This window comes from Giraffa tippelskirchi, chromosome 13 (genome assembly GCF_054371585.1).
Source record: "Giraffa tippelskirchi isolate mGirTip1 chromosome 13, T2T-mGirTip1v1.2.pri, whole genome shotgun sequence".
NCBI classification, from domain to species: domain Eukaryota; kingdom Metazoa; phylum Chordata; class Mammalia; order Artiodactyla; family Giraffidae; genus Giraffa; species Giraffa tippelskirchi.
The window spans coordinates 103,956,173-103,982,185 of record NC_137287.1 but is presented as its reverse complement, the minus strand read 5'-3'; the positions used below and the strand labels follow the sequence as shown (position 1 = coordinate 103,982,185).

The following is a 26,013-nucleotide window of genomic DNA, read 5'->3' as shown; positions in this document are numbered from 1 at the left end:
TTGAGAGGGACCCAGAGAAGGATATGAGGCCGGAGGAGCAGAGAGAGGCCTCTGGTGTGAAGGCATGGACCACAATTTGAGTTCAAGTCTGATTAGTCTATAACAGGAATTTGATGCTCTTTCCTCCTTGCAAGCCGGTTTTATTTGTTTATTTTTAATTTTTCCTGACCACACCGCACAACTCGTGGGATCTTTGTTCCCCAATCTGGGTTCAAATCTGGACCCTTGGCAATGAAAGCATGGAATCTTAACCACTGGACCGCCAGGGAATTCCCTATTTCACTGATTTGTTAAAGATTTATCATTGTCTCCCTCATGAGATTATAGGCATTTTTTTTTTAAAGATTTTTTGATGTGGACCATTTTTAAAGTCTTCTGCATTGGAGGGTGAAGTCTTAACCACTGGAACACCAGGAAAGTCCCTGTAGGCAAAAATTTTTTTAAGGTAAAAATTGGGAAAAGGCAATTCTTAACCCAAAATGATGCTGGCTGATGGTGGATTTCAGGATGGCGGCACCTCTGTGAGTTTTCCCTGAAATCTCCAAAGCCCCTCACGAGCCAAGGGCAGAAAGCACCATCCTTGGTGGTAACGTGTGTGCACATAGGAGCTGGCACTTGTGAGAGGGTCTGGGCTGGGGTCAGGCTGTCAGGGGTGCACTGGGGTCAATGGGGGTCTGATAAGAATTTGGGGTCCATTCCAGAAGCGGCTGGGCCTGCTGAAATTGGAGAAGCTTCTGGAAGCCTGGCATCAGCATTCCTGACCTCCCTTTTTGGGCTTCCCCAGGCTGGGCCAGTGGACAGAGGCCCCCAGCCTGCTGCCCTGGGGTATTGTAGTTGGCAGGCCAGGCAGGTGGTGACTCAAACTGCAGGTGCTGTGTCACCTGAGCCCGGGGCACGGCTGCCCCACGGGGAGGAGGGAGCCGTGTTCACACAGCCTGCTGACCGGCTCACCTCCTCACTGTTATGGAGGAACAGTGGCCCTTCCCTTGAACCTGGGAATGAAGGTGTTGCATTGTCGTCCCCGACCCCCACCCCACCCCGTCTGCTGGCAGGGGGAATTGGGATTTGGTAGCAAGTGATGGTTTAAATCCTGGCTTGGCTTCTTAACTTGGCTGCAGTTTTCTCTGAGCCTCAGTTTACACACCTGTAAATGGTGGGGAGGCGGGGGTGGGTCGTGGGTGTCAGTCAAGGCCAGCATGGCTCCTGCACGGAGGAGGAGACAAGGCAGTGTGAGTTCTGTCTGCCCATGCTTTCCCTATCAGCTCAACCGGGAGAGGAGATGGGCCGAAAAACAAAACCAGATCCCTGGAAGCCTGATGAATCTGTGAATGATCGCTGGGAGATGCCCTGCTTGAGCCGGATGTGCTGTCAGCTTGGTGTCCAGATGGGCACCCCAGAGTCAGGCACGCCTGGCCAGCCGTGATGCACAGATGGTGGAAGCACAGGAGGCCAGGTCTCCAGAGCCAGAGCCCGGACTGCAGCGGGACGGGCAATGGCGGGGGCGGGGGCTCCATCGGCCTCCAGGCCCGAGTTAGTCTCTATCAGGCACCGCTGATCTTCTTCGCGTGTAGCGTGTGGCCAGCCTTGGGGAGCTCTCCTCCATCTGTGACCCTGTCCCCCTATGACAAAGCAGACAGCTGAGACCTGGGAATGGACACCAGCTTCTGTCTACATGGCCAGGTCCTCTCCAGCACACCCCAGGAGCCTCAAAGGATGGGACAGTCCCTTCTGGCCTCCCCACTCTGGGGTTTTCTGCCTGGCTGCCTCCCCCTCCAGTACTCAGCTCCACCCTGTGTGCCTACTGTTCCCTCTGCCTGCGATGCGCTTCCCTCGGAGCCCCACAGGGCAAACTCCCACTTCCCCGAAGCCTCTGCTCTAATGCCCCCTCCTCAGAGCAGCCCTTGCTGATCATCTAAAGGCACCTCCCCTCTTGCTTGTTACCTCTCTGCTTTGCTTTAAGTTTTCTTCCTGGTGCTGATATTGACATATTTCAGGTCATGTCTAATTGTCTGCCTCCCCACATCCTCCCCCGACCCCACCCTGGGAATGTGAACTCCAGGAAGGAGGGGGCTTTGTCTTGGTCCTGACTGAATCCTGGGGCTTGGCCCAGAGAAGGCACCCAATACCACCACTGAATGAACGAATGGGTGAACAAATTCATCACTCAGCAAATATTTATGAACGCTTCCTGAGGGCAAGATCCGCTGTTGGTACAGGGCCTGGGAACCAGACCCCTCACACCGGGGCCTCGGGGAGGACACCTCCAGGATCCAAGGACACAGGGCAGAGAATGGGAGGGATGGAGGAAGCTAACAGACCTGCCTTCCCTGCCAACCCCATCCTCCACGTCCAGGCTGTGTGGTTTGGGGTTCGGTACTTGTCCTCTCTGAGTCTCACAGTCCTTACCTGTAAAGTAGTGCTGAATATATCAACCAAGGGACCATAGCATTTCCCCCATCTCCCTCCCTGCTGCCACCCTGGCACATCTATAATCCATTATCGACACAGCAGCCAGAGGGGCCTTTTCTTCCCTTTTTTCCTTTTGCTTCCAAAAATGTATTTATTTATTTTTTGAATAGGTAACAAATTTGCATGACTCAACATTCAAAAGGTGCAAGAGAGAATAAAGAAAATATCCCTCCCACCCAGTCCCAGCCCAGCAGAACTCCCCAGAGGCAAACACTGTTTCCTCCTATTTTCATCTATCATGCCAGAGATAATTTTATGCATACACAAATCAGTGCATACCTTTATCTCCTTTTTTTTTTTAAAAAAAACCGCAGACAGTAGCATACATGCACGTGTCTGTCCTGTGGTTTTTCACTTGGCACAGAAGAATTTGGGGGGATCTTTTTATTTTTTAATTTTTATTTATTGATTGATTTTTGGCTACACCAAGACATAAGAAATCTTAGATCTTAGATCCCTGACCGAGGATCAAACCCGTGCCCCCTGCAGGGTAAGCTCAGAATCCTAACCACTGGACCACTGGAGAGAATTCCCCAGGGGGTCATTTTAAAACATACACTATAACTGGTCCTTCTCCTGCAAACTAGCCCTCTGGTGGGTCCCCAGAATTCTCAGAATGACACCCGAATTTCTGCGGGGTCCTCTGTGATCTGGCCCCTGGCGGCATCTCTGACCTCACCTCCCACCTCTCTTCAGCTGACTCCCTCCACTCTGGCTGTGATGGCCCTCTCTCTGCTCCTCTAGTACAGCCCCAAAGCCCCCCACCCAAGGCCTTTGCACTTGCTGTTCCCTCTGTCTTGTTCTTCCAGAAATCCTCTCAGTTCCCTCTTTTTCAGGTCTCTCTTCAACTATCATCTGATCCTAACTCAAGTATCCACCCTCCCACCCAGGCTGTCCCTTTACTCGGCCTTTATTTTTCTTGATAATATTGATTACCATTTGTGATGGGATGTATTTGTTCATCACCTGACTCTTCCATCAGACTGAGCCCCATGGAAGCGAGCACAGGATCTGTCTTGCTCACACTCCATCCCAATACCTAGATTTTAACAAGTACCCCATAAATACTTGTTGTTGAAGCAAATTAACAGATCTCCTGTTTAGAGATGAGGAAACTGAAGCACAGAGGAGGGGAATCCATGGCTCAAAGTCAGGGTGAGGTTGTTGCAATTCAACCACCGCAACCTGGTTTTTCATCCCAACCCCGCCCTCTGTTTCCTAGTTGTGTGGTCTGGAGCTGTGCTCTTGCCCTCTCTGTGTCCCACAGTCCTCACCTTCCATCCTGGGGACTGCGAGGAGGATGGGATGCGTGTCTGTAGTCCTTTTCTGGTCCTTCACTCACACACCACAGTGAGTCACTGTGTCACTGTCCTTTGCCTTCCACCAGAAGCCCCACCCATGGCTGGCATTACTGCCATCTAATGCGATGAGAAGGTGCCCCACCACTAACAGTATTTTTAAACAACAATCTCAAGGAAATATTTTTTAAATCCCACGTCGTGCTGGGGAACAGCTCTGAATTATTAACTATACGGCAGCCCTGCTATATTTCTTGACAGAGTTTATTCCGACACATACAATTTTCCTCCTGGTAATTTATGAAAAGCGTATTCTCTTCTTCAGGAAATCATACCCCTTTCTCCTGAGCACCGCCTCCCCCGACCCCAGCTGGAAGGTTTACTGGGTAAATTCACTGAACTTTTATCTTAAAGAGTGTCTGCTTGCTTGCCTGATATCGAAGCACATTTCCTGGGGAGACACTGCAACCATGTTTTTCAAAATGCCCAGCCCGAGTCTTTTAAAGAATTCAATAAAACCCTGTTCATTAGGATGGATTAATCATTGGGAGATTTTTGCTCATATCCCCGAGGGATGCTCCCTCTCCCTCAGCCCCACACTGTGACCCCTGATGCAAACAGCATGTATCTCCTTCACATTCAGGTGATCACGGGTTTGAGCCCCAGTGGAATCCTGTTTCTTGGGCTCTGGCTACTCTGCATTGCCCACCCCATCCCAGGCTTTGGCTGGGCACAGATGGAGTTAACTGAACCCAGATGGATTGATTTACTTTTAAATATTTATTTTTATTTATTTATTTGGTTGCATTGGGTCTTAGTTGCGGCATGTGAGATCTTCGATCTTGGTTGCGGCATGTGGGATCTTTCAGTAGGATCTAGTTCCCTGATCAGGGATGGAACCCTGGCCCCCTGCATTGGGAGAGCAGAATCTTAGCCACTGGACCACCAGGGAAGTCCCTATATGAACCCAGATTTAGGGTCAGAGGCCCTGGTTCTAGTCTTACTGGTGTCATAGACTCAGCTGAGTGACCTTGGGTAAGTCACCAAACCTCTCTGATCTAGTTTTTCCCTCTCCTGATCCAGTTTTCTCATCCACAAAACAGGGAGTGATGACCCAAATTCAGGCATCCACTCATCACACACTCAGAGTGCCCTGTGCTGGGCACTGGGGATCCAAGCTGGTGCCCACCCTTATGGAATTCATGGCAAGTGGGGAATCAGACCAGCTAAACACACAAAGGAACTAAAGAAATGTCAGATGCTGGTAAGATCTATGGCAGGAATTAAGCTGGGACAGGCTGGGAAGTGGTGGTGGGGGCTATTTTCAGCAGGAGGTCCAGGACAGAGGTGGGATGGGGGGACAGCACAGATCTGGTAGGGCAGTGGTTTTTACTTCCCCCCACCACCACTAGGGAAGATTTTATCCCCAGAGGCAGACATTTGGCAGTGTCCCCAGAGTTCTGTTTGTCACAGCTGAGGGGTGGGATGCTACTGGTATGTAGCAGGTGGAGCCCAGGTTGGCTGAGGCCACCATCCTGCGGTGCCCAGGACAGCCTGGAGAAGACCTGTTGAGGGGCCTGAAGACTGACACTTTTACTCCAAGTGAACTGGAAGCCACTGGAGGGTCCTCCCACTGGAAGCACCAGAGAGAGGATGGCAGATGTCCCCTCGGATCCTTGTACAAGGATCACTTGGCCACCTCCCTGAAACCGTACTTACTACTGTGATTCAACCAGACAGAACAGGGCCTGCCCTCGCTGAGTGATTATTCTACCCCAGGGGGAGAAAGGGATGAAGCCACCGCTCTTTTGTCAGAGTCCTCAAAAGGTCCCCCCCCACTCCGCCTCCCTTGGGACAAACTCCAGTGTTCACAGGCCTGCCAGACACCCTCTGCCTTCTCTGATTCCACTCTCTCCTGGGTCCTTGTGACAGGCATGCTGGCCTCCTGGGGGGCCTCTGCAGTGCTTTCTTCTGTCTGGATGCCCACCACCTGCCCCCTACCATCTCCGTGACTCTTCCCAAAGGTGACCTCTTTATCGAGACTTCAGGCCCCCAACCACCCAGTCTAAACAGTCATCACCTTAACCTTTACCCTCTACTCTGCTTCCTTTTTTCTGTCCATCTCCTTTCCATCCATCCATCCTTCCATCTGTTCATTTGTTCATTCATTCATTCAACAAATACTCAGTGAGTCCTGATTATGTGCCAGGCCCTGTCCTGGGTGCAGGGGACCCAGTGGGGAAGGACTCATGAAGGGCCATATCACCAGAAGAATAGATGCTATTAGTCAGATAAGCACAAGCTTCCGGTGGCAAGAAGAGCTAGAAAAGAAAGGTCTGGGAGTGGCTGGTACAAGCTGGGAGTCAAGGGGGGCTTCCTGGAGGAAGTGACCAGTGAACTGAGATCTGAAGGGGTGGGAAGGTAAGTGGGTACAGGGTGAGTGTACTGGTTATGAGGTGTGGGGGTGGTTGTTCCCAGCCTGTGAGGCGGGCACAAGCAGGGTGCACCTGAGGAGACCAGTCAGTGTGAAGGAGCACAGAGAGATGGGGTGGGGTGGGGGTGTGAGTGGCAGGAGATGAGGCCCAGTGGTATCTGGGGTGAGGTCTGTGGACCAGGGTAAGGAGGGCGGGAGGGGGGCAGAGAGTTGAGGCAGGAGGAAGTAGGGGCTAATCTCCACTCTCACCCCTCCAGTTCTTGGAGAATAATCTGAAGTGGGGTGAGGGTATCCAGTGAGAATGGTGCTATGGTCATCCGGGCTTAAGAGGGCAGCGGCCTCAGCCAGAAGGTACCAGAATGGAGAGGAAATTAGAGGTTAAATCGATGGCCCTGATGGGGCTGTGGATGTGAGGCTAAGAGCTGGGAGGAATCCAGGACTCCTTCACTCACTGGTGGTCCCTTACCCAAGTGGAGCCAGGCAGCCGGGCACTGAGGAGTCCATTGGCTCAGAGGTCTCTCTCTCTCCATCCATCCATCTATCCATTCATTCATCCATAGATCCATCTTCCCAACCAATCTCCCATCATCCAGCCAGCCAGCCATCTTTTTATTCTGTGTTTCTCAGCACTGTGTGTCAGGCTGAATGTTGTGACCTAGGGACACGAAGGCCCAGGCAGGATTCAGCCGGTGTCATTGGAAATCTGGAAGTTCGGTTTCAGTTTGAGAATCTCAGGAAGACTGGATGGGGCCAGAGAAGTCACAGAGGTCAGATGCCATTGCTTAGGGATACTGAGGCCTGGAGAAGCTCAGGTCCCCACGCAAGTTTACATGGCCAGGAAGCAGGAGAGCCAGGCTTGGTACCAGGCTCCCCCCGCCTGGCCCCCATGCCTCTCACTGCAGGCCCTCTTTGCAGGTCTCCTGGAAGCCCTGGCTGGGGCCTGTCAGACTCCAAGGAGGCCCTGCAGCTGGGAGGGGAGCAGCCTTCTGGGCCCACAAGCCCCTCCTAGCAGACCTCCTTGCCATCCCCTTCCCCGCTCCACCCCAATGGCTGAAAGAGGGGCCTGGCTGGGAAAGTGCTTCTGGTGTTGCCCAGAAGGCTGCTGATTCATGCCTCGCAGGAGTTGCCTGTTAAATAGGAGCTTGACTGTGGCCTGCGCCTGTCTCTTTAAGGCCGGCTTGGGCCTCCCTACTCAGCCTGTGTGCCCTGAGGAACAGGAACTAGGCAGGCCTGGTGTCTCCAAAGGCAGAATTAGTGACTCTAACCTGTTAAAGTAGCCTGGGGCGGGGCCCACAGGTCCCAGAGCGGGGCAGGGAGGACCCGGCCCAGAAGGGCCCTCCCCTTTCCAGGACCACACCCTCAGGAAGAGAGGGAGCTTGGAGCTCAGACCAGGCAGCCTGGCTCTGAATCTTGGGCCTGTGGCACCTGAGCTGGGGTCTGTGGAGGTCCCGGGCGAGGGTCACCACCTGTCCAGGTTGCCTGGGTCTGGGGGAAGCAAACCAGGACCTGCTGGTAGCTCTACTGTGAGCACTCCAAGACCAAAGCCACCCCACCCTGACAGCTCCCTGAGGTGCAACTTTCTGGGTCCCAGGGGCTGCCTCACTTGGGACATAGCTGTGTTCCTTGGGCAGGGCACCTAGTCTCCATGAATTTCTGTAACGTAGAAAGCCAGTTGCAGCCTCCAGACTGCCAGAGTGACTCCGAGCCTTCATTTGAATCCACCTGTGTGCACTGGGGGGCAGTTGTCCTCAGAGACCTCTAGATCCGCAGATCATTGCTCCATCCGGGCCAGGACCCCACCCGTAAGGTGTGGTCCGCGCTTGGTGAATTGAGCAGAAAATTAACCATGTGTCTGCTCCTCCTGTGTGCACAGAACCGGTGACCCAGAACTAGACCTTCCTCTGACACCAAAGAGGTCATCCTCAGAGGGAAGGGAGACAGAAGAGGAGTCGGTGCCCAGTGCGGCCCCCGTGTTTTGTTCGTTTGTTTGGCCGAATCATGTGGCCTGTGGGATCTTAGTCCCCCAGACCAGGGGTCGAACCTGCATCCCCTGCAACGGAAGGTGATGACTTAACCACTGGACCGATAGGGAAGTCCCCAAGAGTGTGCTCTGCTTGAGCTTCGGGGTTATGCTATCTCCCAGGGGAATTTGAGATGATCTCCTTACTGCTCTGTGCCTTGATATTCCTCATCTGAAAATAGCATTAGAAACATCTTCCCCATAGATTGTTGAGAGAAGTAAATAAGCTGATACGTGCGGTGTTTGGTACCTGCATGATGTCAGTTATTATTATTGCAATTCTTATGTTAGGGAAGCAGATGGTGGGGAGAGAAGAGAAGTTGCAGGAGGAGGGGGCTGTGGTGTAGGGAGAACCAGGAACCTGTAAGGGTGGCCCTGGTGGGGGGTGCCAACCCTTGTCTCCTGCCCACTGCCTGCCATGCCAGAAGGAGTCTCAGGCCTTGAGGTCCGCCTGTGGGTCTGCTTGGGAGTCTGCACAGAGCTTTCTGGAAACTGAGAGGGGAGGGTGGGGTGGGGAGTGACCCTCCCCAGTGCCCACAGCTCAGCGGGCAGTGGTTGGATCCAAAGACAAACCGTGTGATTGGCCACAGCACTGAGCCGCCTCCAGCCCTTCCAGGGGACCTCAGTTCACAGGTTAGAATTCATATCCATGGCCGCTTGAGTGAGGTTCACAAATGGCCTGGTGAGCCAGAGTGGGGCAGTCACCTTTGCCCTGCCCCAGTCCCAGTCCTTCAGCTCCGCCACCACGAGCAGATGAGCGCCCTGAGGCTCAGGGGGGCTGGGGGGCCACCTGCATTGCCCAGAGAGTGGGCAGAGCAGAGAGGCCTGGGCCGAGGCAGCCAGTCCCCACCTGCCACCTCCTGGGCTCCATGGGACCTAAAGAGAAGGGACAGATGACAGGGCATCTCCCCTGGGGGGAGGACATGGAGGCACTGAGACACGATCAGAGCCCACTCCCTGTCCCAGCCAGCCCACTGCCCTCAGGCTCCAGTGCCAAGGCTACCAGTGTGTGTTCTGCTCCTGGCTTCCCAGGAGCCTCGTGGCCAGGCCCATTCATTGTGCAAAGGTCAAGATGGCTCTGGCTGACCCCCCTCCACCTGGCCCAGGAGCCAAAGGCTGCGGACAGGGCCTACAGTGAACCAGCCAGGCAAGGGGCTTGCGGCCTCCACTGCACCGGGTGGGCAGGGGTCCTGAGCTGCTTCTGGGCACCCGCTCACTTGCTCGGCAGCATTTGCCATAATTATCCAGCCATCCCCTTCAAGTGTACGGCAACCATAGCAACAGACAGATGTTCTGTCCCAGCCACGGTCCACAGTGAGCCAGGAGCCAAGCACAAAATTTAACCCCTTCCAGCTCAGGAAGCAAGGGCAAGACTGGACTGGGGCCCCAAAGCCCCAGGCCAGGCGCCCAACCTCGCTGGGCCTGGTCAGGTGGGACTAGGTGACTCCTGAGGACCCATTTGTCTCAGACGCTCAGTCTCCCTTGTTTGCTCTCTTCTGGGTTTTCTACCCACTGCTTTCTTCTTCCCACAGCTAAGAGACAGTGGTGAAGGGTAGAGGTCCTGTAAGGGAGAGTGGAGTGGGCCTGGCTGAGCCCTCAGTGCCAGTTACGATGCAGGTGGAAGAGCACTGGACACAGAGTCAGGTGAGCTGAGCTGGGCCCTTGTTTTGGATCTGCTTCTGGTTTGCTGTGTGACCTTGGGCAAGTGACTCACCTTCTCTGAACCTCAATTACTGCCTCTGTACAACGAGGAGGGTAGGCTCTCATGCCCTCATCCCACAAATGTTTATCGATCATCTAATGTGTGCCAGGCCCTGGGGTAGGCCCTAAGGAGACTCCTGAGAACAAGATATCACACCCAAGGCTGGGAATGGGGACATTGACAATAAACAACACATAGGATGACTGTCATTTTTGTTGTGTCATGAAAGACCTCAGGACGCCCTCTGACGGAGAGTGGGGGGGGGCAGCTGACCTGCTTTGGTCAGGTGGTCAGGGAAGGCCTCTGAGAAGGGGATGTTTGAGCTGAGGCTGAGCAGAAACCAACCAGGCAGCACTGGGTGAGGAGAGTCCCTGGCAGAGGGAAGGACAGGGCCGGAAGCATGGCCCCCACAGCTTGGGAGCAGCGGGGAAGCCCAGCGGCTGTAGGGCAGGAGCCCAGGGGTGAGGAGAGGGAGCAGGTTCAAGTCCCAGGTGCTGGCAGACCACAGCTCATCTCAGGTCCACCTGCGCAGGGAAGGTTCTGGGTGGGGGCCACCAGGCCTGACTTTCGCGTAGTCTCTAAGCACTTGACTGTGATGTCTCCTGCCCCAGCCAGTGAGCTTCAACTCCAGCAAACGGAGCGTCCCCTGAGTGGGGATGGCTCGGCAGTGGGGCGGGGTGGGGCAGGGGACGACAGCTCCTCCCCAGCAGGCCCCTTGCTCTTTCGCTCACTCCCCAGGTTTTGCCCCAGAGGCCGCTGGGCGGAGCCAATACCTGGAGGCTGCTGAGCCAGTGGGGCCCTACCTGGGTTAGTTATTACTGAGCAGAGCCTGGGTGAGCCCCAGAGAGCCACGGGGAGGGGCTCCCACTGGGGAGGGGGGCCTGAGTCTCTGACCCCATATCCTACCAGCAGGCCCACCTCTACCCCTTCTTTGTTTTGTGGCCTCGGACAAGTCACTTAGTTTCCCTGGGCTTCTGTGGACCCTCCTGGCAAAGAGCTTAGGAAGCCTCCCCCTGTCCCCCAGCCCTCCTCTGGTTCACTCAACTCCAGCCTCCCTTGCTGCTCTGTAACACCCTATCTCTGTGCTGTGCTTAGGCGCTCAGTTGGGTCTGACTCTGCGACCCCATGACCTGTAGCCCACCAGGCTCCCCTGGTGTCCATGGGGATTCTCCAGGCAAGAATACTGGAGTGGGTTGCCATGCCCTCCTCCAGGGGATCTTCCCAATCCAGGGATCGAACCCAGGTCTCCTGCATTGCAGGTGGATTCTTTAATCTGAGCCACCAGGGAGGCCCATCTCGGGGCCCTGCAATTTACTGCTTCCTTAGGCTCAATCTTCATGGCCTTCAGTCTCTGCTCAATGCCATCTCCTAGGAGAGGCCTCCTGGACCAACCTCAATCAGAACAGAGCCATCTCACTCCCCCATACCCCTGTCCTGGGCTTTATGTGTTCGTGGACCTCCTAGGCTGCATTTCTTTACCCAGCACATGGCTCCCCTGTGCCTGGCACTGTCCTAGGTGCTGGGGATGAGCAGAGAACAGAGCAGACATCCCCTCCTGGCTTTTCCCAGGGGGCACATTCTAGCATGCAAGTCACACTAAGACAAAGAAAGCAGGAGAGGGTTGGGGGGTGCTCACAAAGACAGTCACAGTAGGGTAGGAGGCTCTGATGAAGCAGAGGCAGAGCTTGGGGCTCTGCGGGGAAGGTATCAGGGGCAGAGGCCCCGAGGGGGCGCTTCTGCCCTCCTCTCTAGAATGTGTCTCCAGCAGGTGAGGACAAAGCACATCTTCACTACTGCTGCGTTCTCAGCACCCTGCATGTAGTAGGAGCTTAGTAAAAGCTGGCACGGCTGGCACGATGAGTGGTTGGAGGGTTATGGGCTATGTGGGGCCTCTGGCATGGGGCCGCACGCACCGAGGCCCTCAGGAAGCCGGTCCGCAGTCACCAGGGGCCCATGGTGGGAAGCAACCTGCTGGGGGATGCTCCGTGGTAGGAGCCTTCCAAGGGCATGGCGGGGGAGGAGGAGGTGGCTCTGGGGGGCTGGGCTGACCCTCAGGGCCCTCCTATGTCAGGTGGGGAATTGGGTCATTAGCCTTGGGGCCAAGGGCAGCCATTCGAGAGCTCGGGAAAGTGGATGACATGATTAGATCCAAGCTTTTAACAACTCCTCTGGCATCCATTGTGGAGAAGGGAGTGGATCTCAGTGGGCCTGGGGATGGGTGGGAAGCAGGGAGGTAGTGGAAGATGGAAAGGCCCTGGGAGAGCAGGACCCCTGATAGACCTGTGTGGCTGGGGGTGAGAGGGGGCCACATTCATCCCAGGCTCAGGGAGTGCTCACCCAGCATCCCTACAGCACCGCCCCCAGGAGCCCCCACCGCCCACCAGACCCTGTTCTAGGCGGGGAGACGACAGGAACGCAGGACGCAGGGCAGAAAACTCCCGCCCTCCTGGGAGAGCCCCATGCTAAACAAGATAAGTAAGTGAACCATATGGTGCGTGGTAAAGCTACCCTGGTAGCTCAGTGGTAAAAGAATCCGCCTGCAGGGCAGGAGCCACAGGAGGCACGGGTTCGTTCCATCCATGGGTCGGGAAGAGCCCCTGGAGGAGGGCATGGCAACCCACTCCAGTATTCTTGCCTGGAGAATCCCATGGACAGAGGAGCCTGGCGGGCTACTGTTCATAGGGTCGCAAAGAGTTGCACACGACTGAAGCGACTTAGCACACACGATGCGTGAGATCTGTGAAAGTGCTAAGGGGAAAGAAAGAAGTGGGGAGGGGGCTAAGGGGGTGGTGGTGGCAGGTTGAAATGGTGGAGGAGGCACCAGGAACTCCATCCCAGGAGGAGCCTTCTGCCCACATGCTGCTGGTGGAACATTCCAGGCAGCCAGCACCCTGCGGCAGGAGCTGGGGTTGGGGTGGACCTGGGGAGGGGTAGGAGGGCAGAGGGAGCCGTAGGGTGGGGAGCAGGCAGGGTTTGGGGGGACTTCATACGCAGTGGGGCTTCTCTGAGTGAGGGGCCATTGGAGGGTAGAGCCCTGCAGGCTGCATCTAACTCTGCCCAGAATGAGGTCTATCTTGCTGCCGTGTGGAGGACAGACCAGAGGCCGTAGGGGCGCAGGCAGCAGAACAGGAGGCAGCTGTGGTGAAGATTCGAGAGTGAGATGATGGGAGCTGACCTGCGGAGGCTGAGGCGTGCTGGAAACTGAGATGGATTTAGAAGTTCGAGCAGCAGGACTCACGGATGCATCTCATGTGGGATGTGAGAGACGGAGTCAGAGAGAGGAAGCTCAGGATGGCAGCTAGTGCGCTGGCCTGGACCGTGGGGAGACTGAAGTTGCCCTTCACTGGAACGACGAAGACTGTGGGTGAAACAGGTTGACGTGCAAGTATCGGGAGAGGAGGCTGGAACAAGGTGAAACGGGAAGGCAGGAGGTGCTGCGGAGGAAGAGGGTAGGCGCTGAGCTTGGAGTTCAGGGCAGAGTCCAGGTTGGCCACGTCAGGGTGGGGGACTCACAGAGAAACCGTCTTGAAAGTCAGCCAAGGAGGAAGGCAGATGGAGAGAACCAGAGGACCAGGGACTGAGCCCGGGGCCCCCGACCTTAAGAGGTGGGGGTGAGATGGAGGAAGAAGCAGAAAAGAGTCTGAGAAGGGGCCACCAGGAAGTTGGAGGAAACCAGAGCATTCTGACAGCCAGCAAGGAAGGCATTGGAGAGGCAGGGAGAGTCAGTGCATCCAGGCTGTGTGGGGCCAGAGGACGAGGGCTAGTGATGGTGCTGGTTTAGCCCCTCCTTGGTGTCCTGGGAGGAGGTGGATGGAAACCCGAGGGCAGAGGATTCAAGGTAGGAGTGGGGACAGTGATGACAGACTCCCTTTCAGGGAGCTCTCATGGGGGGCAGGGGAGACGTGAGGCAGTAGGGGTGAGGTAGGGGCTCAGAGAAACACATCGGCCATTTGTACGTTGCGCAGGTTGATTTGGTCGAGAGGAAAAGGCTGAGGACCTCTAAGCGAAGGGGATAGTTGCTGGAGCGATGTCTCAGGAGGAGGGAGGGAAGGGGCCCCTGAATCATCCCCAAGACCCCAGGAGTGGGCCGTGTTATCATTTCCACTTCATGTATGTGGAAGCTGCGGCTCAGAGAGGTTGGTCCTCCAGCCACAGGTCACCCAGCTGGGCAGAGATGGCCCAACTCCACGACTCTGCCGTGCCCTTCACAGGACTGGGCTGTTATCCTGCTTGACAGATAAGACCCAAAGAGCTTCAGCTCCTTGGCTCAGTTCCAGTGCCCAGCTAAGGAGGTTGACTTGATGGGATGTTGCGGGGAGAGGCAGCGTGGGGATCAGCAGTGATGCCTGTTCTCAGCGCAGTTCCCTGGGGGCTTCAGGAGCCACTTCCTGGGCTGGGAACTGGGAGAGGAGCAGCTTTGCAGATGCTGAGCGCAGTCTGGGAGGTACATGGGTTTCCTCTGTATAAAATGGGGCCAATCGTGGAGTTGACCTCACTGAGTTCTTCTGAGACTCAAGCGAGTTGATGTAGCAAAGCCCTTAGAATGGGGCACCCAGGAAATGCCATGTGGGCCTCATTACTCTGAGTCTGCCTGGTGGGATGCATAGTGGCAACTCCCAAACATGCACTGTAGCTGACTCAGAGGTGAACCTGGCAGGACAAGAGGGCTGATGGGAAACTCAGGGCCACACGGACCCTTCGAGGTCCTTCCTGGCGGAGCCTCAGTTCTGCATTCAGTCCCTGGGTTTCAAGATCCAGCCTTCAAGGGACCCCTGAGAGCTCTTTAGAAAGTTCAAGAGTGGAGCCTCTGGGTGGTGGTCCTGGGAAAGACCCTTCCCCTCTCGAAGTCTGAGGTCTTCATCTGTAGAATGGGTGTCCTGAGCCTTACTCTGTGGAGAGGTGCCAAGTGAGCCCCAGGACTGAGTCTTAGGGCTGGACACCCTACTTTCTCTGCCCTAATTTGCTGTGTTATCTTGAACAAGTAACCTGACCTCTCTGGGCTTTATCTGTAAAACCTGGGTGATGTGAGGGCCTCTACAGACTGTTGACTCTATTGTTATTTAGAGCCTCCTGATTTCATTAGGTGGCGAGTCCTCAGTTATACCTGGGATACTGTTCAGCTTCAGAGTCCTGCTTCTCACCATAGTAGGATGGAGGCAGGAGCAAGCAGAATGCAGGGTCCCCTGGGTCTGAACGGTCTTCCTTCCCCCCAGGGTAGCCCTCTCCCAGGCCCATTCTGAGGTGCCTGGGGTGGCATCTTGGGTGGCCCATGTTTCACTCTGATTCAGGACAAAGAAACCATGACTCCTCTTTTCCAATTGTCCCCATTTTATAAGATGAGCACACTGAGACTCAGAGGAATCCTAACTCACCTGCTTACCTCTTGTCTCCACTCCAGGCCAGCCAGGGCTGGCTTTCAGGACACAGACACCAGAGCCTCAAGGGCAGACATCAGTATCTGCCCTTGGTTCCCCCATCCAGCCCCACTGTGTGGCATCTCCCATCTCTCCTGTCCTGGGCACAGGAGACACTGAGAGGACTCAGATGAGGGCCTGGCCTCCTCTAGTGGAAAAGACACATGTGAACAGAAGCAAATAGAAGTTAGAAGGGGCTGGGACACCAGGGAGAAGAGATTCGATTATTCGTTCTGACCAAAGGACCTGGGGAGGCTTCCTGGAGGAGGATGCACCAGAGATGGATCTGGAATACCGGTAGTGACTGTTACCATCTCTTGAGCAACAGCTTCAGGTTTCAGGGTGCGGTCTCATCACACTTTCCCAGTCCCCAGTGAGGTAGGTACTTTCCTTAGTCCCATTTTACAGATGAAAAAACTGAGGGTCAGAAAATGAGAATGACACTTCCAGGGTCACCTGGCTTGTGAGAGAGGCCTGAATCCATTCCTAAGACCCACCCTCCCCAGGCAGAGGAGGCAGGGGAAGACCCCCGACCCGGCCTGACAGCCTCAACCCAGGAGGCCTGGGTCTTCCTCTAGCCAAGTGTCCCCAGCACCCGGTTTCACTTCCCAAAACACAGACCTATTTTGGATCCTGCTGACTTCCTTTCTCAGCCATGGCCGTTCAGGCTCTGAGGACTGGGCAACCGTAGAATGGACCGGGGCCTTTCCCAATGCTCCTCTTACACCACCGCCCTGGAGCCTTCTCCCTGCCCGGCTGCTGGCTGCCGTGGCCCCCTTGGGGAGGGCGCTGACCGCAAGAGGCTGGCAGGAGCCACTGCCCTGTGGCCGCCTCCCCAAGAGCCAGCTCAGCGGTCCTGCTCCCGGCGGACACTCGGCCTGAACTGGCCGGGATGGGGCGGGGGGAGGCTTGGCCAGGGTCCAGATCCCAGCCCCACTGTGTTCTGGCCTGGTGACCCCCAGCAAACGGTTTCCCTCCCTGGACCTCAGTTGCCTTGTCTGTGATCGGAGGCTAAGGTGGCCTCCCACCCTGAGTTGTTCAAACCACACAAGAGTGAATCAAATATAACAGCTGTGCACAGACGCCATTCTCGGTACTGGTGAGCCACAGAGTCTTGCCCTCAGGAAGCAGAAATCCTACTGTGGGGTGAGAAGGGTACCAAGGGAGCCAAGAAAAAACAATACAGATAGGTCGATTAAACAGTATGTTAGAAAATGATGGAGAAAATAAAGCTGACAAACGACGTATGTGTGTGTGATGGGATGAGGGATCTGCCGTTTTAAGTTGGAGGTCACAGGAGGCCTCCTGGAAAAGTGACCTCTGATGACGTGAAGGAGGTGAGAGAGCCCCAGTGCAGACATCGGGGAAGGGCACTGCAGGCAGAGGGCACAGCAGGTGCAAATGCCTGGAGGTCAGGAGAGGAACACGGAGTTGCTGCCGCAGAGACTGGGGGTGAGGAACTGGGGAGAGAGGGCCAGACAGGGACAGGGAGGCCGGAGCTTGAGGGCCGTGAGGGCCAAGGTCAAGACTTGACTCTGAGAGAGGTGAGGCGCCACGGGACGCTTTGGAGCAGCGAAGGGGCGTGATTCGACTTGTGTTGGAGCCGAGATCTGGCTGCCTGATGGAGGGGGCACCGCGGGGCCAGGAGAGGCCGGTGCAATTGTCCTGCTGGTGAGCAGGGGCAGCAGCATGATGGTGAGAAGTGGTCAGCTTCTGGTCATATTGTGAAGGTGGAGCCAAAGGGATTTGCTGACGGATCAGGTGGACGGGGCGAGAGAATGGCGGGGTGGGGCTGACTCCAGGGGTTTTGGCCTGAGCAACGGGAAGAACGGAGTTTGTGTTCACCGAGATGGGAAGGCGGCAGAGCGGCCGATCTGGGGTGGAACTCAGGAGCTCGGGCTTGGACACGCGCTGCTAGGATGCCCTCAGTCCTCTGAGTGTGAGGCCGAGTTGGCAGGCCCACGGGCGGGTCTAGAGGGTAAGGGAGAACAGCGGGCTGGGATCAGTGTCAGCCCTGCTCCCGGGTCTCTTGTTCCCATCCCGCCCTCCTGCAGCTCAGTCAGTCCCCGGCCGCCAGCTGGGTCTCTTAAGCACCAAACCAGGTGGTGGACAGACCTTTCCAATTCAATGACTTCCCACTGCTCTGCCCTGGAGTCCAAACTTCTTGCCTGGCCTGGTCCCAGCACACCTCAGCCTCACCTCTCTTCAGCCTGCCAGCCTTAGTTCTCACTTTGTGCCAACCTCAGGGCCTTTCGGAATTGCTCTGCTGGGTTCTGGTCAGTTCCTCAGCTGCTTGATGGCTCTGAATGTGGTTCATCCTTTTTCCTGGACCTCGGTTTCTCCATCTGTAAAAGGGGAAGCTTGGACTCCTTGAGCCCTAAAGATGGTCCTTACGTTTCCATGTTTTGGGGATTTGGGGAGGCATGTAGCAGCTGCCCTTCTCTACTCTGTCTAACCTGGTAAGATCCTGGGGAGATGCTTCATGCTCCCCACCCCTTCAGGATTACCTGCCTTCCAGGATCTGTTGTAGGCTTTAACTGCTGGAGGCAGGGAGTTGTGGTCCTTGGGCTCACATCCTCCAGGAGAGTGAAGATTTAGACAGACCTGTGTGACCCAGGGCATGTCCCTTCCCCACTCTGAGCCTCGGTTTCCTCACCTGGATAATGGGGCTGGTGATGGTCAAGAGGCCTGGCCTCAGTGGATAGGGTGTCTGGTGCACCGTTAACCTAACAAGCACTCACGGTGTCTAGGCAGGGCTGGGCCGGGGGCCCTGATGGTGAGGGTAAGAGGCTTAGCCCTGCCCTTATAGAGCTTGGCCAGGGTGGGGGCTCAACATGGTGTGATTCCCAAGCAGGGCTCACCCACAATCCTGCCCCAGGGGAGACGGGGGCTCTAGCTGCATCTTCCGTTAGTGCCACCACTGCCCAGTTTTTCTTAGCTTGCAAGGTCTAGTCAGGACCTCCCTCCAGGACTCTGCTCCCCTGGCCAACACATCTCTCTTCTTCCTTTGATCTCTGGACCCTTCACCCTTGGAACTCTGGGTATGAATCCTGTTTCTGCCCATCACTAACTGTGAGACTTGGGCAGGTGATGGACCTGGGCCTTGGTTTTCACATCTGTAAAATGGGATAATGGCAGATCCTGTTTCTTGGGGTGGCTTTGAGGATTCAGTGGGTTGTAAAGTACCAGAGAGCTCAGAAAACTTTGCTGTGATCATTGAAGCCCTTCTTGTATATTCTCTCCAGCGAACCTAGGGGCGAGAAGCAGGTGGCTGATATTTTTTGGCCCCAGTTCCCCGGTGCACAGAGAATGAATCACTTCCTCTTGCTTCTGGCCAGGTCAGCTCTGCCGTTCACACGTGTTAAGAGTCGTCCCAAACCACTTCCTGCTGTCAGTGCTTCGTTTTGTTTACATGTTAAACCCAGGTTTCCTTCATTTTACAGATGAGGAAACTGAGGCACAGAGAGGTAAAGTGACCCAAACAAGGTCACATGGTTGTTGGGTAGCAGAGCTGGCATTCAAACCCAGACAGCCTGGTTCTGTGCAGAGATCCAAACCCTTAGGGTGCTTCTCCTCAGCGGTGTCCACTCCCAGAGGCCACAGGGTGGTGTTATCAGTTATCTGAAGCCTCCTGGTCATCCCGGGGTCAAGCCCATGGATCCTTCTCCTCAGCCCAGCAGGAGAAAGGTCTCTGAGTTCAAGAACCACGGATTCCTCTCCCCACTTTGCCATTGCCTGGCCTGGAAAACCTTGATCTCATCCCTTCCCCTTTCGTGCCTCAGTTTCCACCTCTGTCAAATAGAGGCTAGAAAACCCTTCCAGCTTTATTACCCCTGGGATCCTACTCTAGCCCTGTCATGTGTTTGTTATGTGACCTTGCTCCAGCCAGCATGCCTTTGAGGCTGCTTTCCTTATCTGAAAAAATGGAGCCGATACTTCATATCTGCCTGTCCTGACGTCTCAGGACAGCTGGGAGAACCTCACAGTAAAGTCCGGGTGTGGGGGTGAGGGGCTTTCAGTACACCCCCAGCCCATCTTCTGCAGGTAGGGCCTGTCAGCCGCTCAGCCCCTGGCCCAGAATGGAGAGGTCATCCATCCATTCATTCAATTCCATTCATTCTTTGAGCATCTATTCTGTGCTGGGTCACCCAGACAGGGTGTTGACTGAGACCCAGCCAGTTCCAGTCTTCACAGAATTCACAGTCTGGGGCGGGGCGGGGTGGGGACAGATACCAATAAAGAAACCATGTAAACGTGAGGGGTACAGGTGGTTAAATGTTATAAAGAAGGGGTGCAGGGGAGTTCCCCAGGAGAGTGAGTCGTGGAGGAGAATCTTAGGGAGAGAGGGGTCGTCAGGACATGATGATTGAACTAAGAGCTGTAAGGATGAGTTGGAGCAAATTAGGTGAATTTGTGGCAAGAGGGGAAAGGTTTGGGCAGAGACCCTTGGGTGACACATCCAGGGTCACACAACTTGTGAGAGGGGCCTAAGGCCGTTCCCAAGGTCCTGACAAATTCAAGGAAGCAAAGGAAGGTCAGTGTATCTGAAACCCCCAGTGATGGCTGGTGGGAGAGATGAGGGGGCAGGGGGCAGACCTCCCTGGGTCAGTCATGAATTTCACGGTTTCAGGAGAGAAGGGGTCTTGGAAACCATCTGAAATCCTCCTGGTACAGATAGGGAAATGGAGAGTCAGTTGGGTAAGGGACATGGCCAAGGTCAAAGCAACCAGGGTTAGAATTTGGGCTCCTGACATCTCCCCAGGGCTCTTTCTGTATCTGGAGATTGGCCCAAGAAAAGTGAGAGAAAACCAAACGTTTACTTAGCACCTACTATGTGACCCAGAGTCCTGTGCATGTGTACACACACACACACACACACACACACACTTCACCACCTGGTCCCTGGGCCTAAGGCCAGGGCTGCAGCCTTGGGAATTCCTTCCCAAAAAGAGAGGAAAAGGAACCTACGGAGGTCATTTGATCCAACCCCCTGCCACTGCCCTCAAGGCCTCATTCCACTGTCTCATCTGAAGACATGGAGGCAGGGTGAACAGAAATTCTTATACCCATTCTATCGATGAGCAAACCAAGGGAAGGAGAAATTTAGACACTGACCTAAAGTCCCACAGTAAGAAAGCTGTCTTGGCTTCTAATTAAGCGCTCTTTCCAAGGTTGTGCGTGGCTCAAGTTTGAGCCATCTGGCAGGGAGGAAGTCCTTCTTGCTGTCTAACTGAAATCTCTCCTGCTTTACTGTGTCAATTGCCCCTTGTTTAGTGGCTGAAGATATGTAGAAACACTGTGACTTGGAGAAACACTTGACTATCATCTCGGGAGACCTGATCTGGGGTAGGACACTTGGGGACAGCCCCTGGCCACCATGAATCTGAATACAGGCGGTGCAGGCTGGCTGGAGGACAGAGGGAGCCAGGTCCCTATGTCAGAGGGGCTTTTCCTCTAAGGGAAGCTCGTGGGAAACCTCTGGAAAGAATTCCCTGGGGAAGAAGTCCTTCTGGATCTCCCCCAAGGACACACACACCCTCCCCAGGATGCAGCTGCCCAGGGCCTGAGCTCGTGGCCAGCGAGCAGCTGAACTCAAGGCCTCGGATCCACCCCCGTGGCCAGAGGCGGCCTTGCATTTCCTCCGTACACGTGCCTGGTCGACTTGCTTGTCAGAAACCACTCAACAAAATCCAATTTATAGAGCCAGGATGAAATGGGGGGGGGGGGATTCCTCTAAATAAAAAATGCCTCTTTTCAAGTCAGGGAGGAGGAAGGCCTGACACCTGGGCATCCAGAAGAGCAGACCCTGTGCTGAGACCCAGATTCGAACCCTGTGGAGGTGAGCCCAGCCCGGGCCTAGCATTGTGTTGGCATCTTTCTCTAGAGAGACCCACAACTCCCCAAAGATGTTAGGGCTCAGTGTGCGCAGTATTTCCTGAGGAAGCTGAAGCCATTGAGGTGCTGGCCGCAATTTACTGAGGACCTACTATGTGTTCCTACTAAGTGTTCCTACGTGGACTTGAACCTTCACAGCAACCTCATGAGGTAGGCGCTTACTCACCTGATGGATGAGAAAACTGAAACTCAGAGAGGTTAAGTCATTTGGCCAAGGCCACACAACTGGCAAGAGGAGGGACCCTTGCTCCTGACGTTTTGCTATAGAGGTGACTTGTTTCTAGAAGGGGCCTGAGGTGTAGACGGGAGAATACTGGGTAGGGGTTGGGGCAGGGGCCGGGACCCTGGGCTCGGTTCTGCTGTCAACTGCCTGAATGAGTCCTCGTCCTTCTCTCGGTCTCAGTTTCCTCACTCCTGAAATGGAGCAAGCTGGCGCATAGGCTCATGGTGCCCAATAGCAAATAAAAGGCTCTGAGAAGTCCTGCATGCTCAGTTGCTCGATTGTGTCCAACTCTTTGCGATCCTATAGACTGTTGCATTCCAGGCTCCTCTGTTCATGGGATTCTCCATGCAAGAATACTGGAGTGGGTTGCCATGTCCTTCTCTAGGAGTTCTTTCCAACCCAGGGATTGAACCTGCATCTCTTGTGTCCCCGGCATTGCAGAAGGCTTCTTTACCCACTGATCCATCAGGGAAGCTCTGACAAGGGTCTTTGGCTGGTTGCAATCCAGCCCAAAGAGACCTGAGTGAAAAATACAAAGGGCCTTCAGGCATGACTGAATCAAGGGGCTCAAATAAGGTCAGAAACCTGGCCACCATCACAGTGGTCAAGGGGAGGGGATGTTTTCGATGGCCAAGGTTCAGGCCTGTCCTGCTCCAGCTACTGCTCTAAAGAAGGGGAAGGGGCAGTTTCTCAAAGGCATTTCAGATTACCAGGGGAAGAATGATGCTAGGCAGGTGAAGGCACCAGCCGACACTATGGTTGGTGAGTACTTATGGCTTGTAGCAAAGGATGGGCCCTTGCCCAGCTCAGGTCTCTGAGGCTGAGGCGTATCACCAAGGGCTGGTGTGGTCAGGGCAGGCTTCCTGGAGGAAGCAGACCTAGGTGTGAGGCCTGAGCAGTGGGTAGGATGCGGGAGTTGGGATCTGGGAGAACAGAAGTATGGAGGTGAGAGCCAACAAGATGTGTTCTGGGGTTGGTGAGTATGCCAGACCCAGAGGGCTGGTACAGGGAGGGAAGGCAGGTGAGGCTGAACCAGATGTTACAGGTCCTTGAATGCCAGGCCTCTTAGCATATACAGGTCAACAGGAAATGGTGGCTGTATCACTCTACAACTCCCCAGGTTCTGCATGGCCCACCCAGGGAGGCCCAGAGGTGGCCAGGCATTCAAAGCCCTGCACACCCACTGCCCCTAATAGGCCCTCTGCTCTCGAAGGAGGGCCTGCCCACCACACACACTCCAAACCCATCAGTCCCTTTTCCACCCTCAGACTTTTGCTCTGACTGTCTCCCTACCCTAAGATACACCCTCCTCTGGTATTTTCACCCATCTTCTAAAGGGCTTCCCTTGTGGCTCAGCTGGTAAAGAAACCACCTGCAGTGTGGGAGACCTGGGTTCAATCACTGGTTTGGGAAGATCCCCTGGAGAAGGGAAAGGCTACCCACTCCAGTGTTCTGGCCTGGAGAATTCCATGGACTGTATGGTACATGGGGTTACAAAGAGTTGGGCTGGACTGAGTGACTTTCACTTTCACTTTTCACTTTCTGAAGGCCAGTTAAAAGAAGGGATCTCCAGGAAGCTTAGTGGGATGGACCTCTGCTCACCTTGACCTCACAGAGCTCCTTATTTAGGGTTTTTGTTTATATGCCTCTTAGTCCAGCCAGCCCAAGGAGGGCAGGATGGTGGTAACATATGTGTGGGCTTTGGAGCCAATCATATCTGGGTTCAGACTGCCACTCACTAGCCATGTGAGCTGGAGTTCATCATCCTACCTCCCCTTGGTGACATTTTCTGACCTATAGAATCTGATCAAGGTCTATTCATATGAGGCTTAAATGTGCTTATGTATATAAAGTTCCTGGCACATAGTAGGCCCTCATCAGCTGTCACTATGTTTGTAGGTGTTCAAATTTTGAATTATGTCTCTCTTACCCTCTATTGGGGTGAGGAGCCTGATGCTGGGAAAGATTGAAGGGAAAAGAAGAGGGTGGCAGAGGATGGTATGGTTAGATAGCATCACCAACTCAATGGACATGAACTTGAGAAAACTCTGGGAGACAGTGGACAGGGAAGCCTGGCATGTTGCTGTCCATGGGATTGCAGAGTCGGATGCAACTCAGTGGCTGAACAACAACAACACACTCTATCAGCTCTGGTCAGGCAGGGAACACACTTGTTTTTTTTTTCCTAGTCCCCCAGTGCCTAGCACATAGTAAGGGATTTATAAGGACTGAGCTATCAGTTTTCCTGGGCAGATGCACTCTTCCCATCCTGCCATTCCTGGGTGAGGCCGAGTGTAGGTCTCACACACCTGCTCCCTGAGGCTGACCCGGCAAGCTGCTAGGTGCCAGCATCCAGCATCAATAAATTACCGACGAGTTCAGGTGACGGGACAGATCCAGTGTCAGCTTCTTCTGCGTCCTATGGGAAGGCTCAGGCCTTGGGGATCCCCCTTCAGGAGCCTCCCCCACTAAGGGCTCCATCAGAATAACAGATGCCCTGTGGGCACCTACTGTGTGCCAGGTCCCACCTGGGCACTTGGCACCACATTTGATTGACATCCCACAATGATGCTGTGAAGTAGGTACTAGCTCCATTTCATGGATGAGGAGACCGAGGCTCAATGAAGGAAGGTAACTTGCAATAGACAAAGTTAGCAACAGAAAGAAAAGCCTCCTTCCTTTTCAATTCAACCTAACTCTTCCTGGTTCTCATTATGCATTTTATTTATGATGCATGTGCATGCAAATACACACACACATACACATGTAGGGTTTCTTCATTCACTCATTTATTCAACAAACATGTGTGGAACACCTACTATGTGCCAGGCTGTTCTGAGTATTGGAGATACTACAGTCACAAGACAAAATTCCCGCCTTTTTGATACATACATTGCAGTGTACGAGAAACAGATAAATACACATTATAATAGAAGATGGTGCCGAGGTTATGTAGTTGAATAAAGCAGCGCAGGGGATAGAGAGACACTGGAAACTATTTTGAAAGGGTGGTCAAGAAGGGCTCTGCTGGGGCAGTGACATTTGAATGAAATCCTTATCTCTTTATGCTTTATTTTGCAGAATAGGAGATGCTGGACTCAAGGGTTCCTTACCTCTGCGAGATGGGTCAGTGTTTCCCACTTGGCAGTGTTCCACAGCCAAGGCCACTGTAGACGTGGAGACATTTTTCTCCTTCCTCCATCTTTGCTTTGAGCGCCTCCTTCCAAGGAACCCTTAGGCAAGGTTTCTCAAAAGATGCTCTTCTGAGCCCCCTTCATGTGTAATGGCAGCTTTTTGTTCTCTAGTTCTCAACCCATTTGTCTTGATCTTTTCAACGGCAGCTGGTCCCTGAACATCATGAGGGCTGGGGCCAGGTCCATCTTGTTTGTGGCTGTGATCCCTATGCCAGGCATGGCATCTGACACACAGAGGCCACTCAAACAAACATCCGAATGAATGACAGATGGACATGGTGATAAATGGAGCTAACATTCACTGAGCACTTATTCTCACGACAGCCCTGTGAATTAGGTATGATCATTATCCCCATTTTACTGGTTTTGCAAACCAAGGCTTAGAGTAATCAAGGCATCTATGTCAGGTCACTCAACAGAAGAGCCTTCTAGGAGGAGCACACTAAATGCTAATAGACTGATTGATTATGGGGGAAGCAGAGTAGAGTGGTGGGAAATGCTGTAGTTGTCTGAGATGTGCATTTTGAGAACAAGCCCATTCATTCATTTCTTCATTCTCTCATTTATTTCATCATTATTAAACTTTGGCCCCTATACTGGGCACTGGTGGGTACAGGTATCCAGGCATTCATGATCAAAGCTGGGATGGGGAAAGCCCAGGGGTCTGTAAGCAGACGTGGAAACCCCTGAACCAAACTGAGGGGTCAGGAAGCCTTTCTGAGTGAAGTGGACCTAAAGCAGCAGGTCACTGTGGCTGAGCAGACCACAGAGGGAGACGCTTGGGAGTTGGGGTTTGAGTGGCGGCATAGTCCTTGATGCAAGTGGGACCAGAGCCTGACAGTGGAAGCCACCCCACACCACATCCCAAGGACCCAGGACCTCCTGCTCCTCCTAGCCTTTAGTGGTCAGGCCTCTGTGGGTGCCTGAGTCATTCTGCCGTACCCAGGCCTGGAACTCTGCCCCACCCCTGGCTGGGGGGCCACATCACCTCTGGGTTACAGGCATTCCCCTTCATCTGGGCCCAGAGTCAGAGCTTAGTGAAAAGTAGGTGATCTGGGCCAAACCAGGCAAAAGCCAGATGCCCCACTCTGCCGGTAGCCCTGAGCCTCTTCCCTTCTGTGGGACTCAGTTTACCCATCTGTAAAAGGCAGGGTTGAGACTGCATACTCTCTGCAGACCCTTTCTCACTTAATCTCCTGTGACCCAGTACATTACTGTCAGTATTGGAAGTGGACATGAGCCCTAGGGGTCTGGACTCCTTCAGTCCTACCCTCCACTGGACATCTGGATTAAGGGTAAAAAAAAAAAAAAAAAAAAATCCAGGGATCCAATAACCTACAAATAATGGGGCAGCCTACTTTGTC

The 26,013-nt window shown here is 54.2% G+C and overlaps 1 long non-coding RNA gene across 1 annotated transcript in view; it reads left to right on the top strand.

Moving 5' to 3' along the window:
* Positions 1–25,967, top strand: part of LOC145533082 (uncharacterized) — a 32,576-nt gene extending 6,609 nt beyond the window's left edge. The window contains exons 2-3 of the long non-coding RNA XR_014073827.1: positions 9,754–9,865; positions 24,537–25,967. This is a non-coding gene — a long non-coding RNA (uncharacterized LOC145533082). The remainder of the gene's footprint in view (positions 1–9,753; positions 9,866–24,536) is intronic.
* The last annotated feature ends 46 nt before the right edge of the window (positions 25,968–26,013 follow it).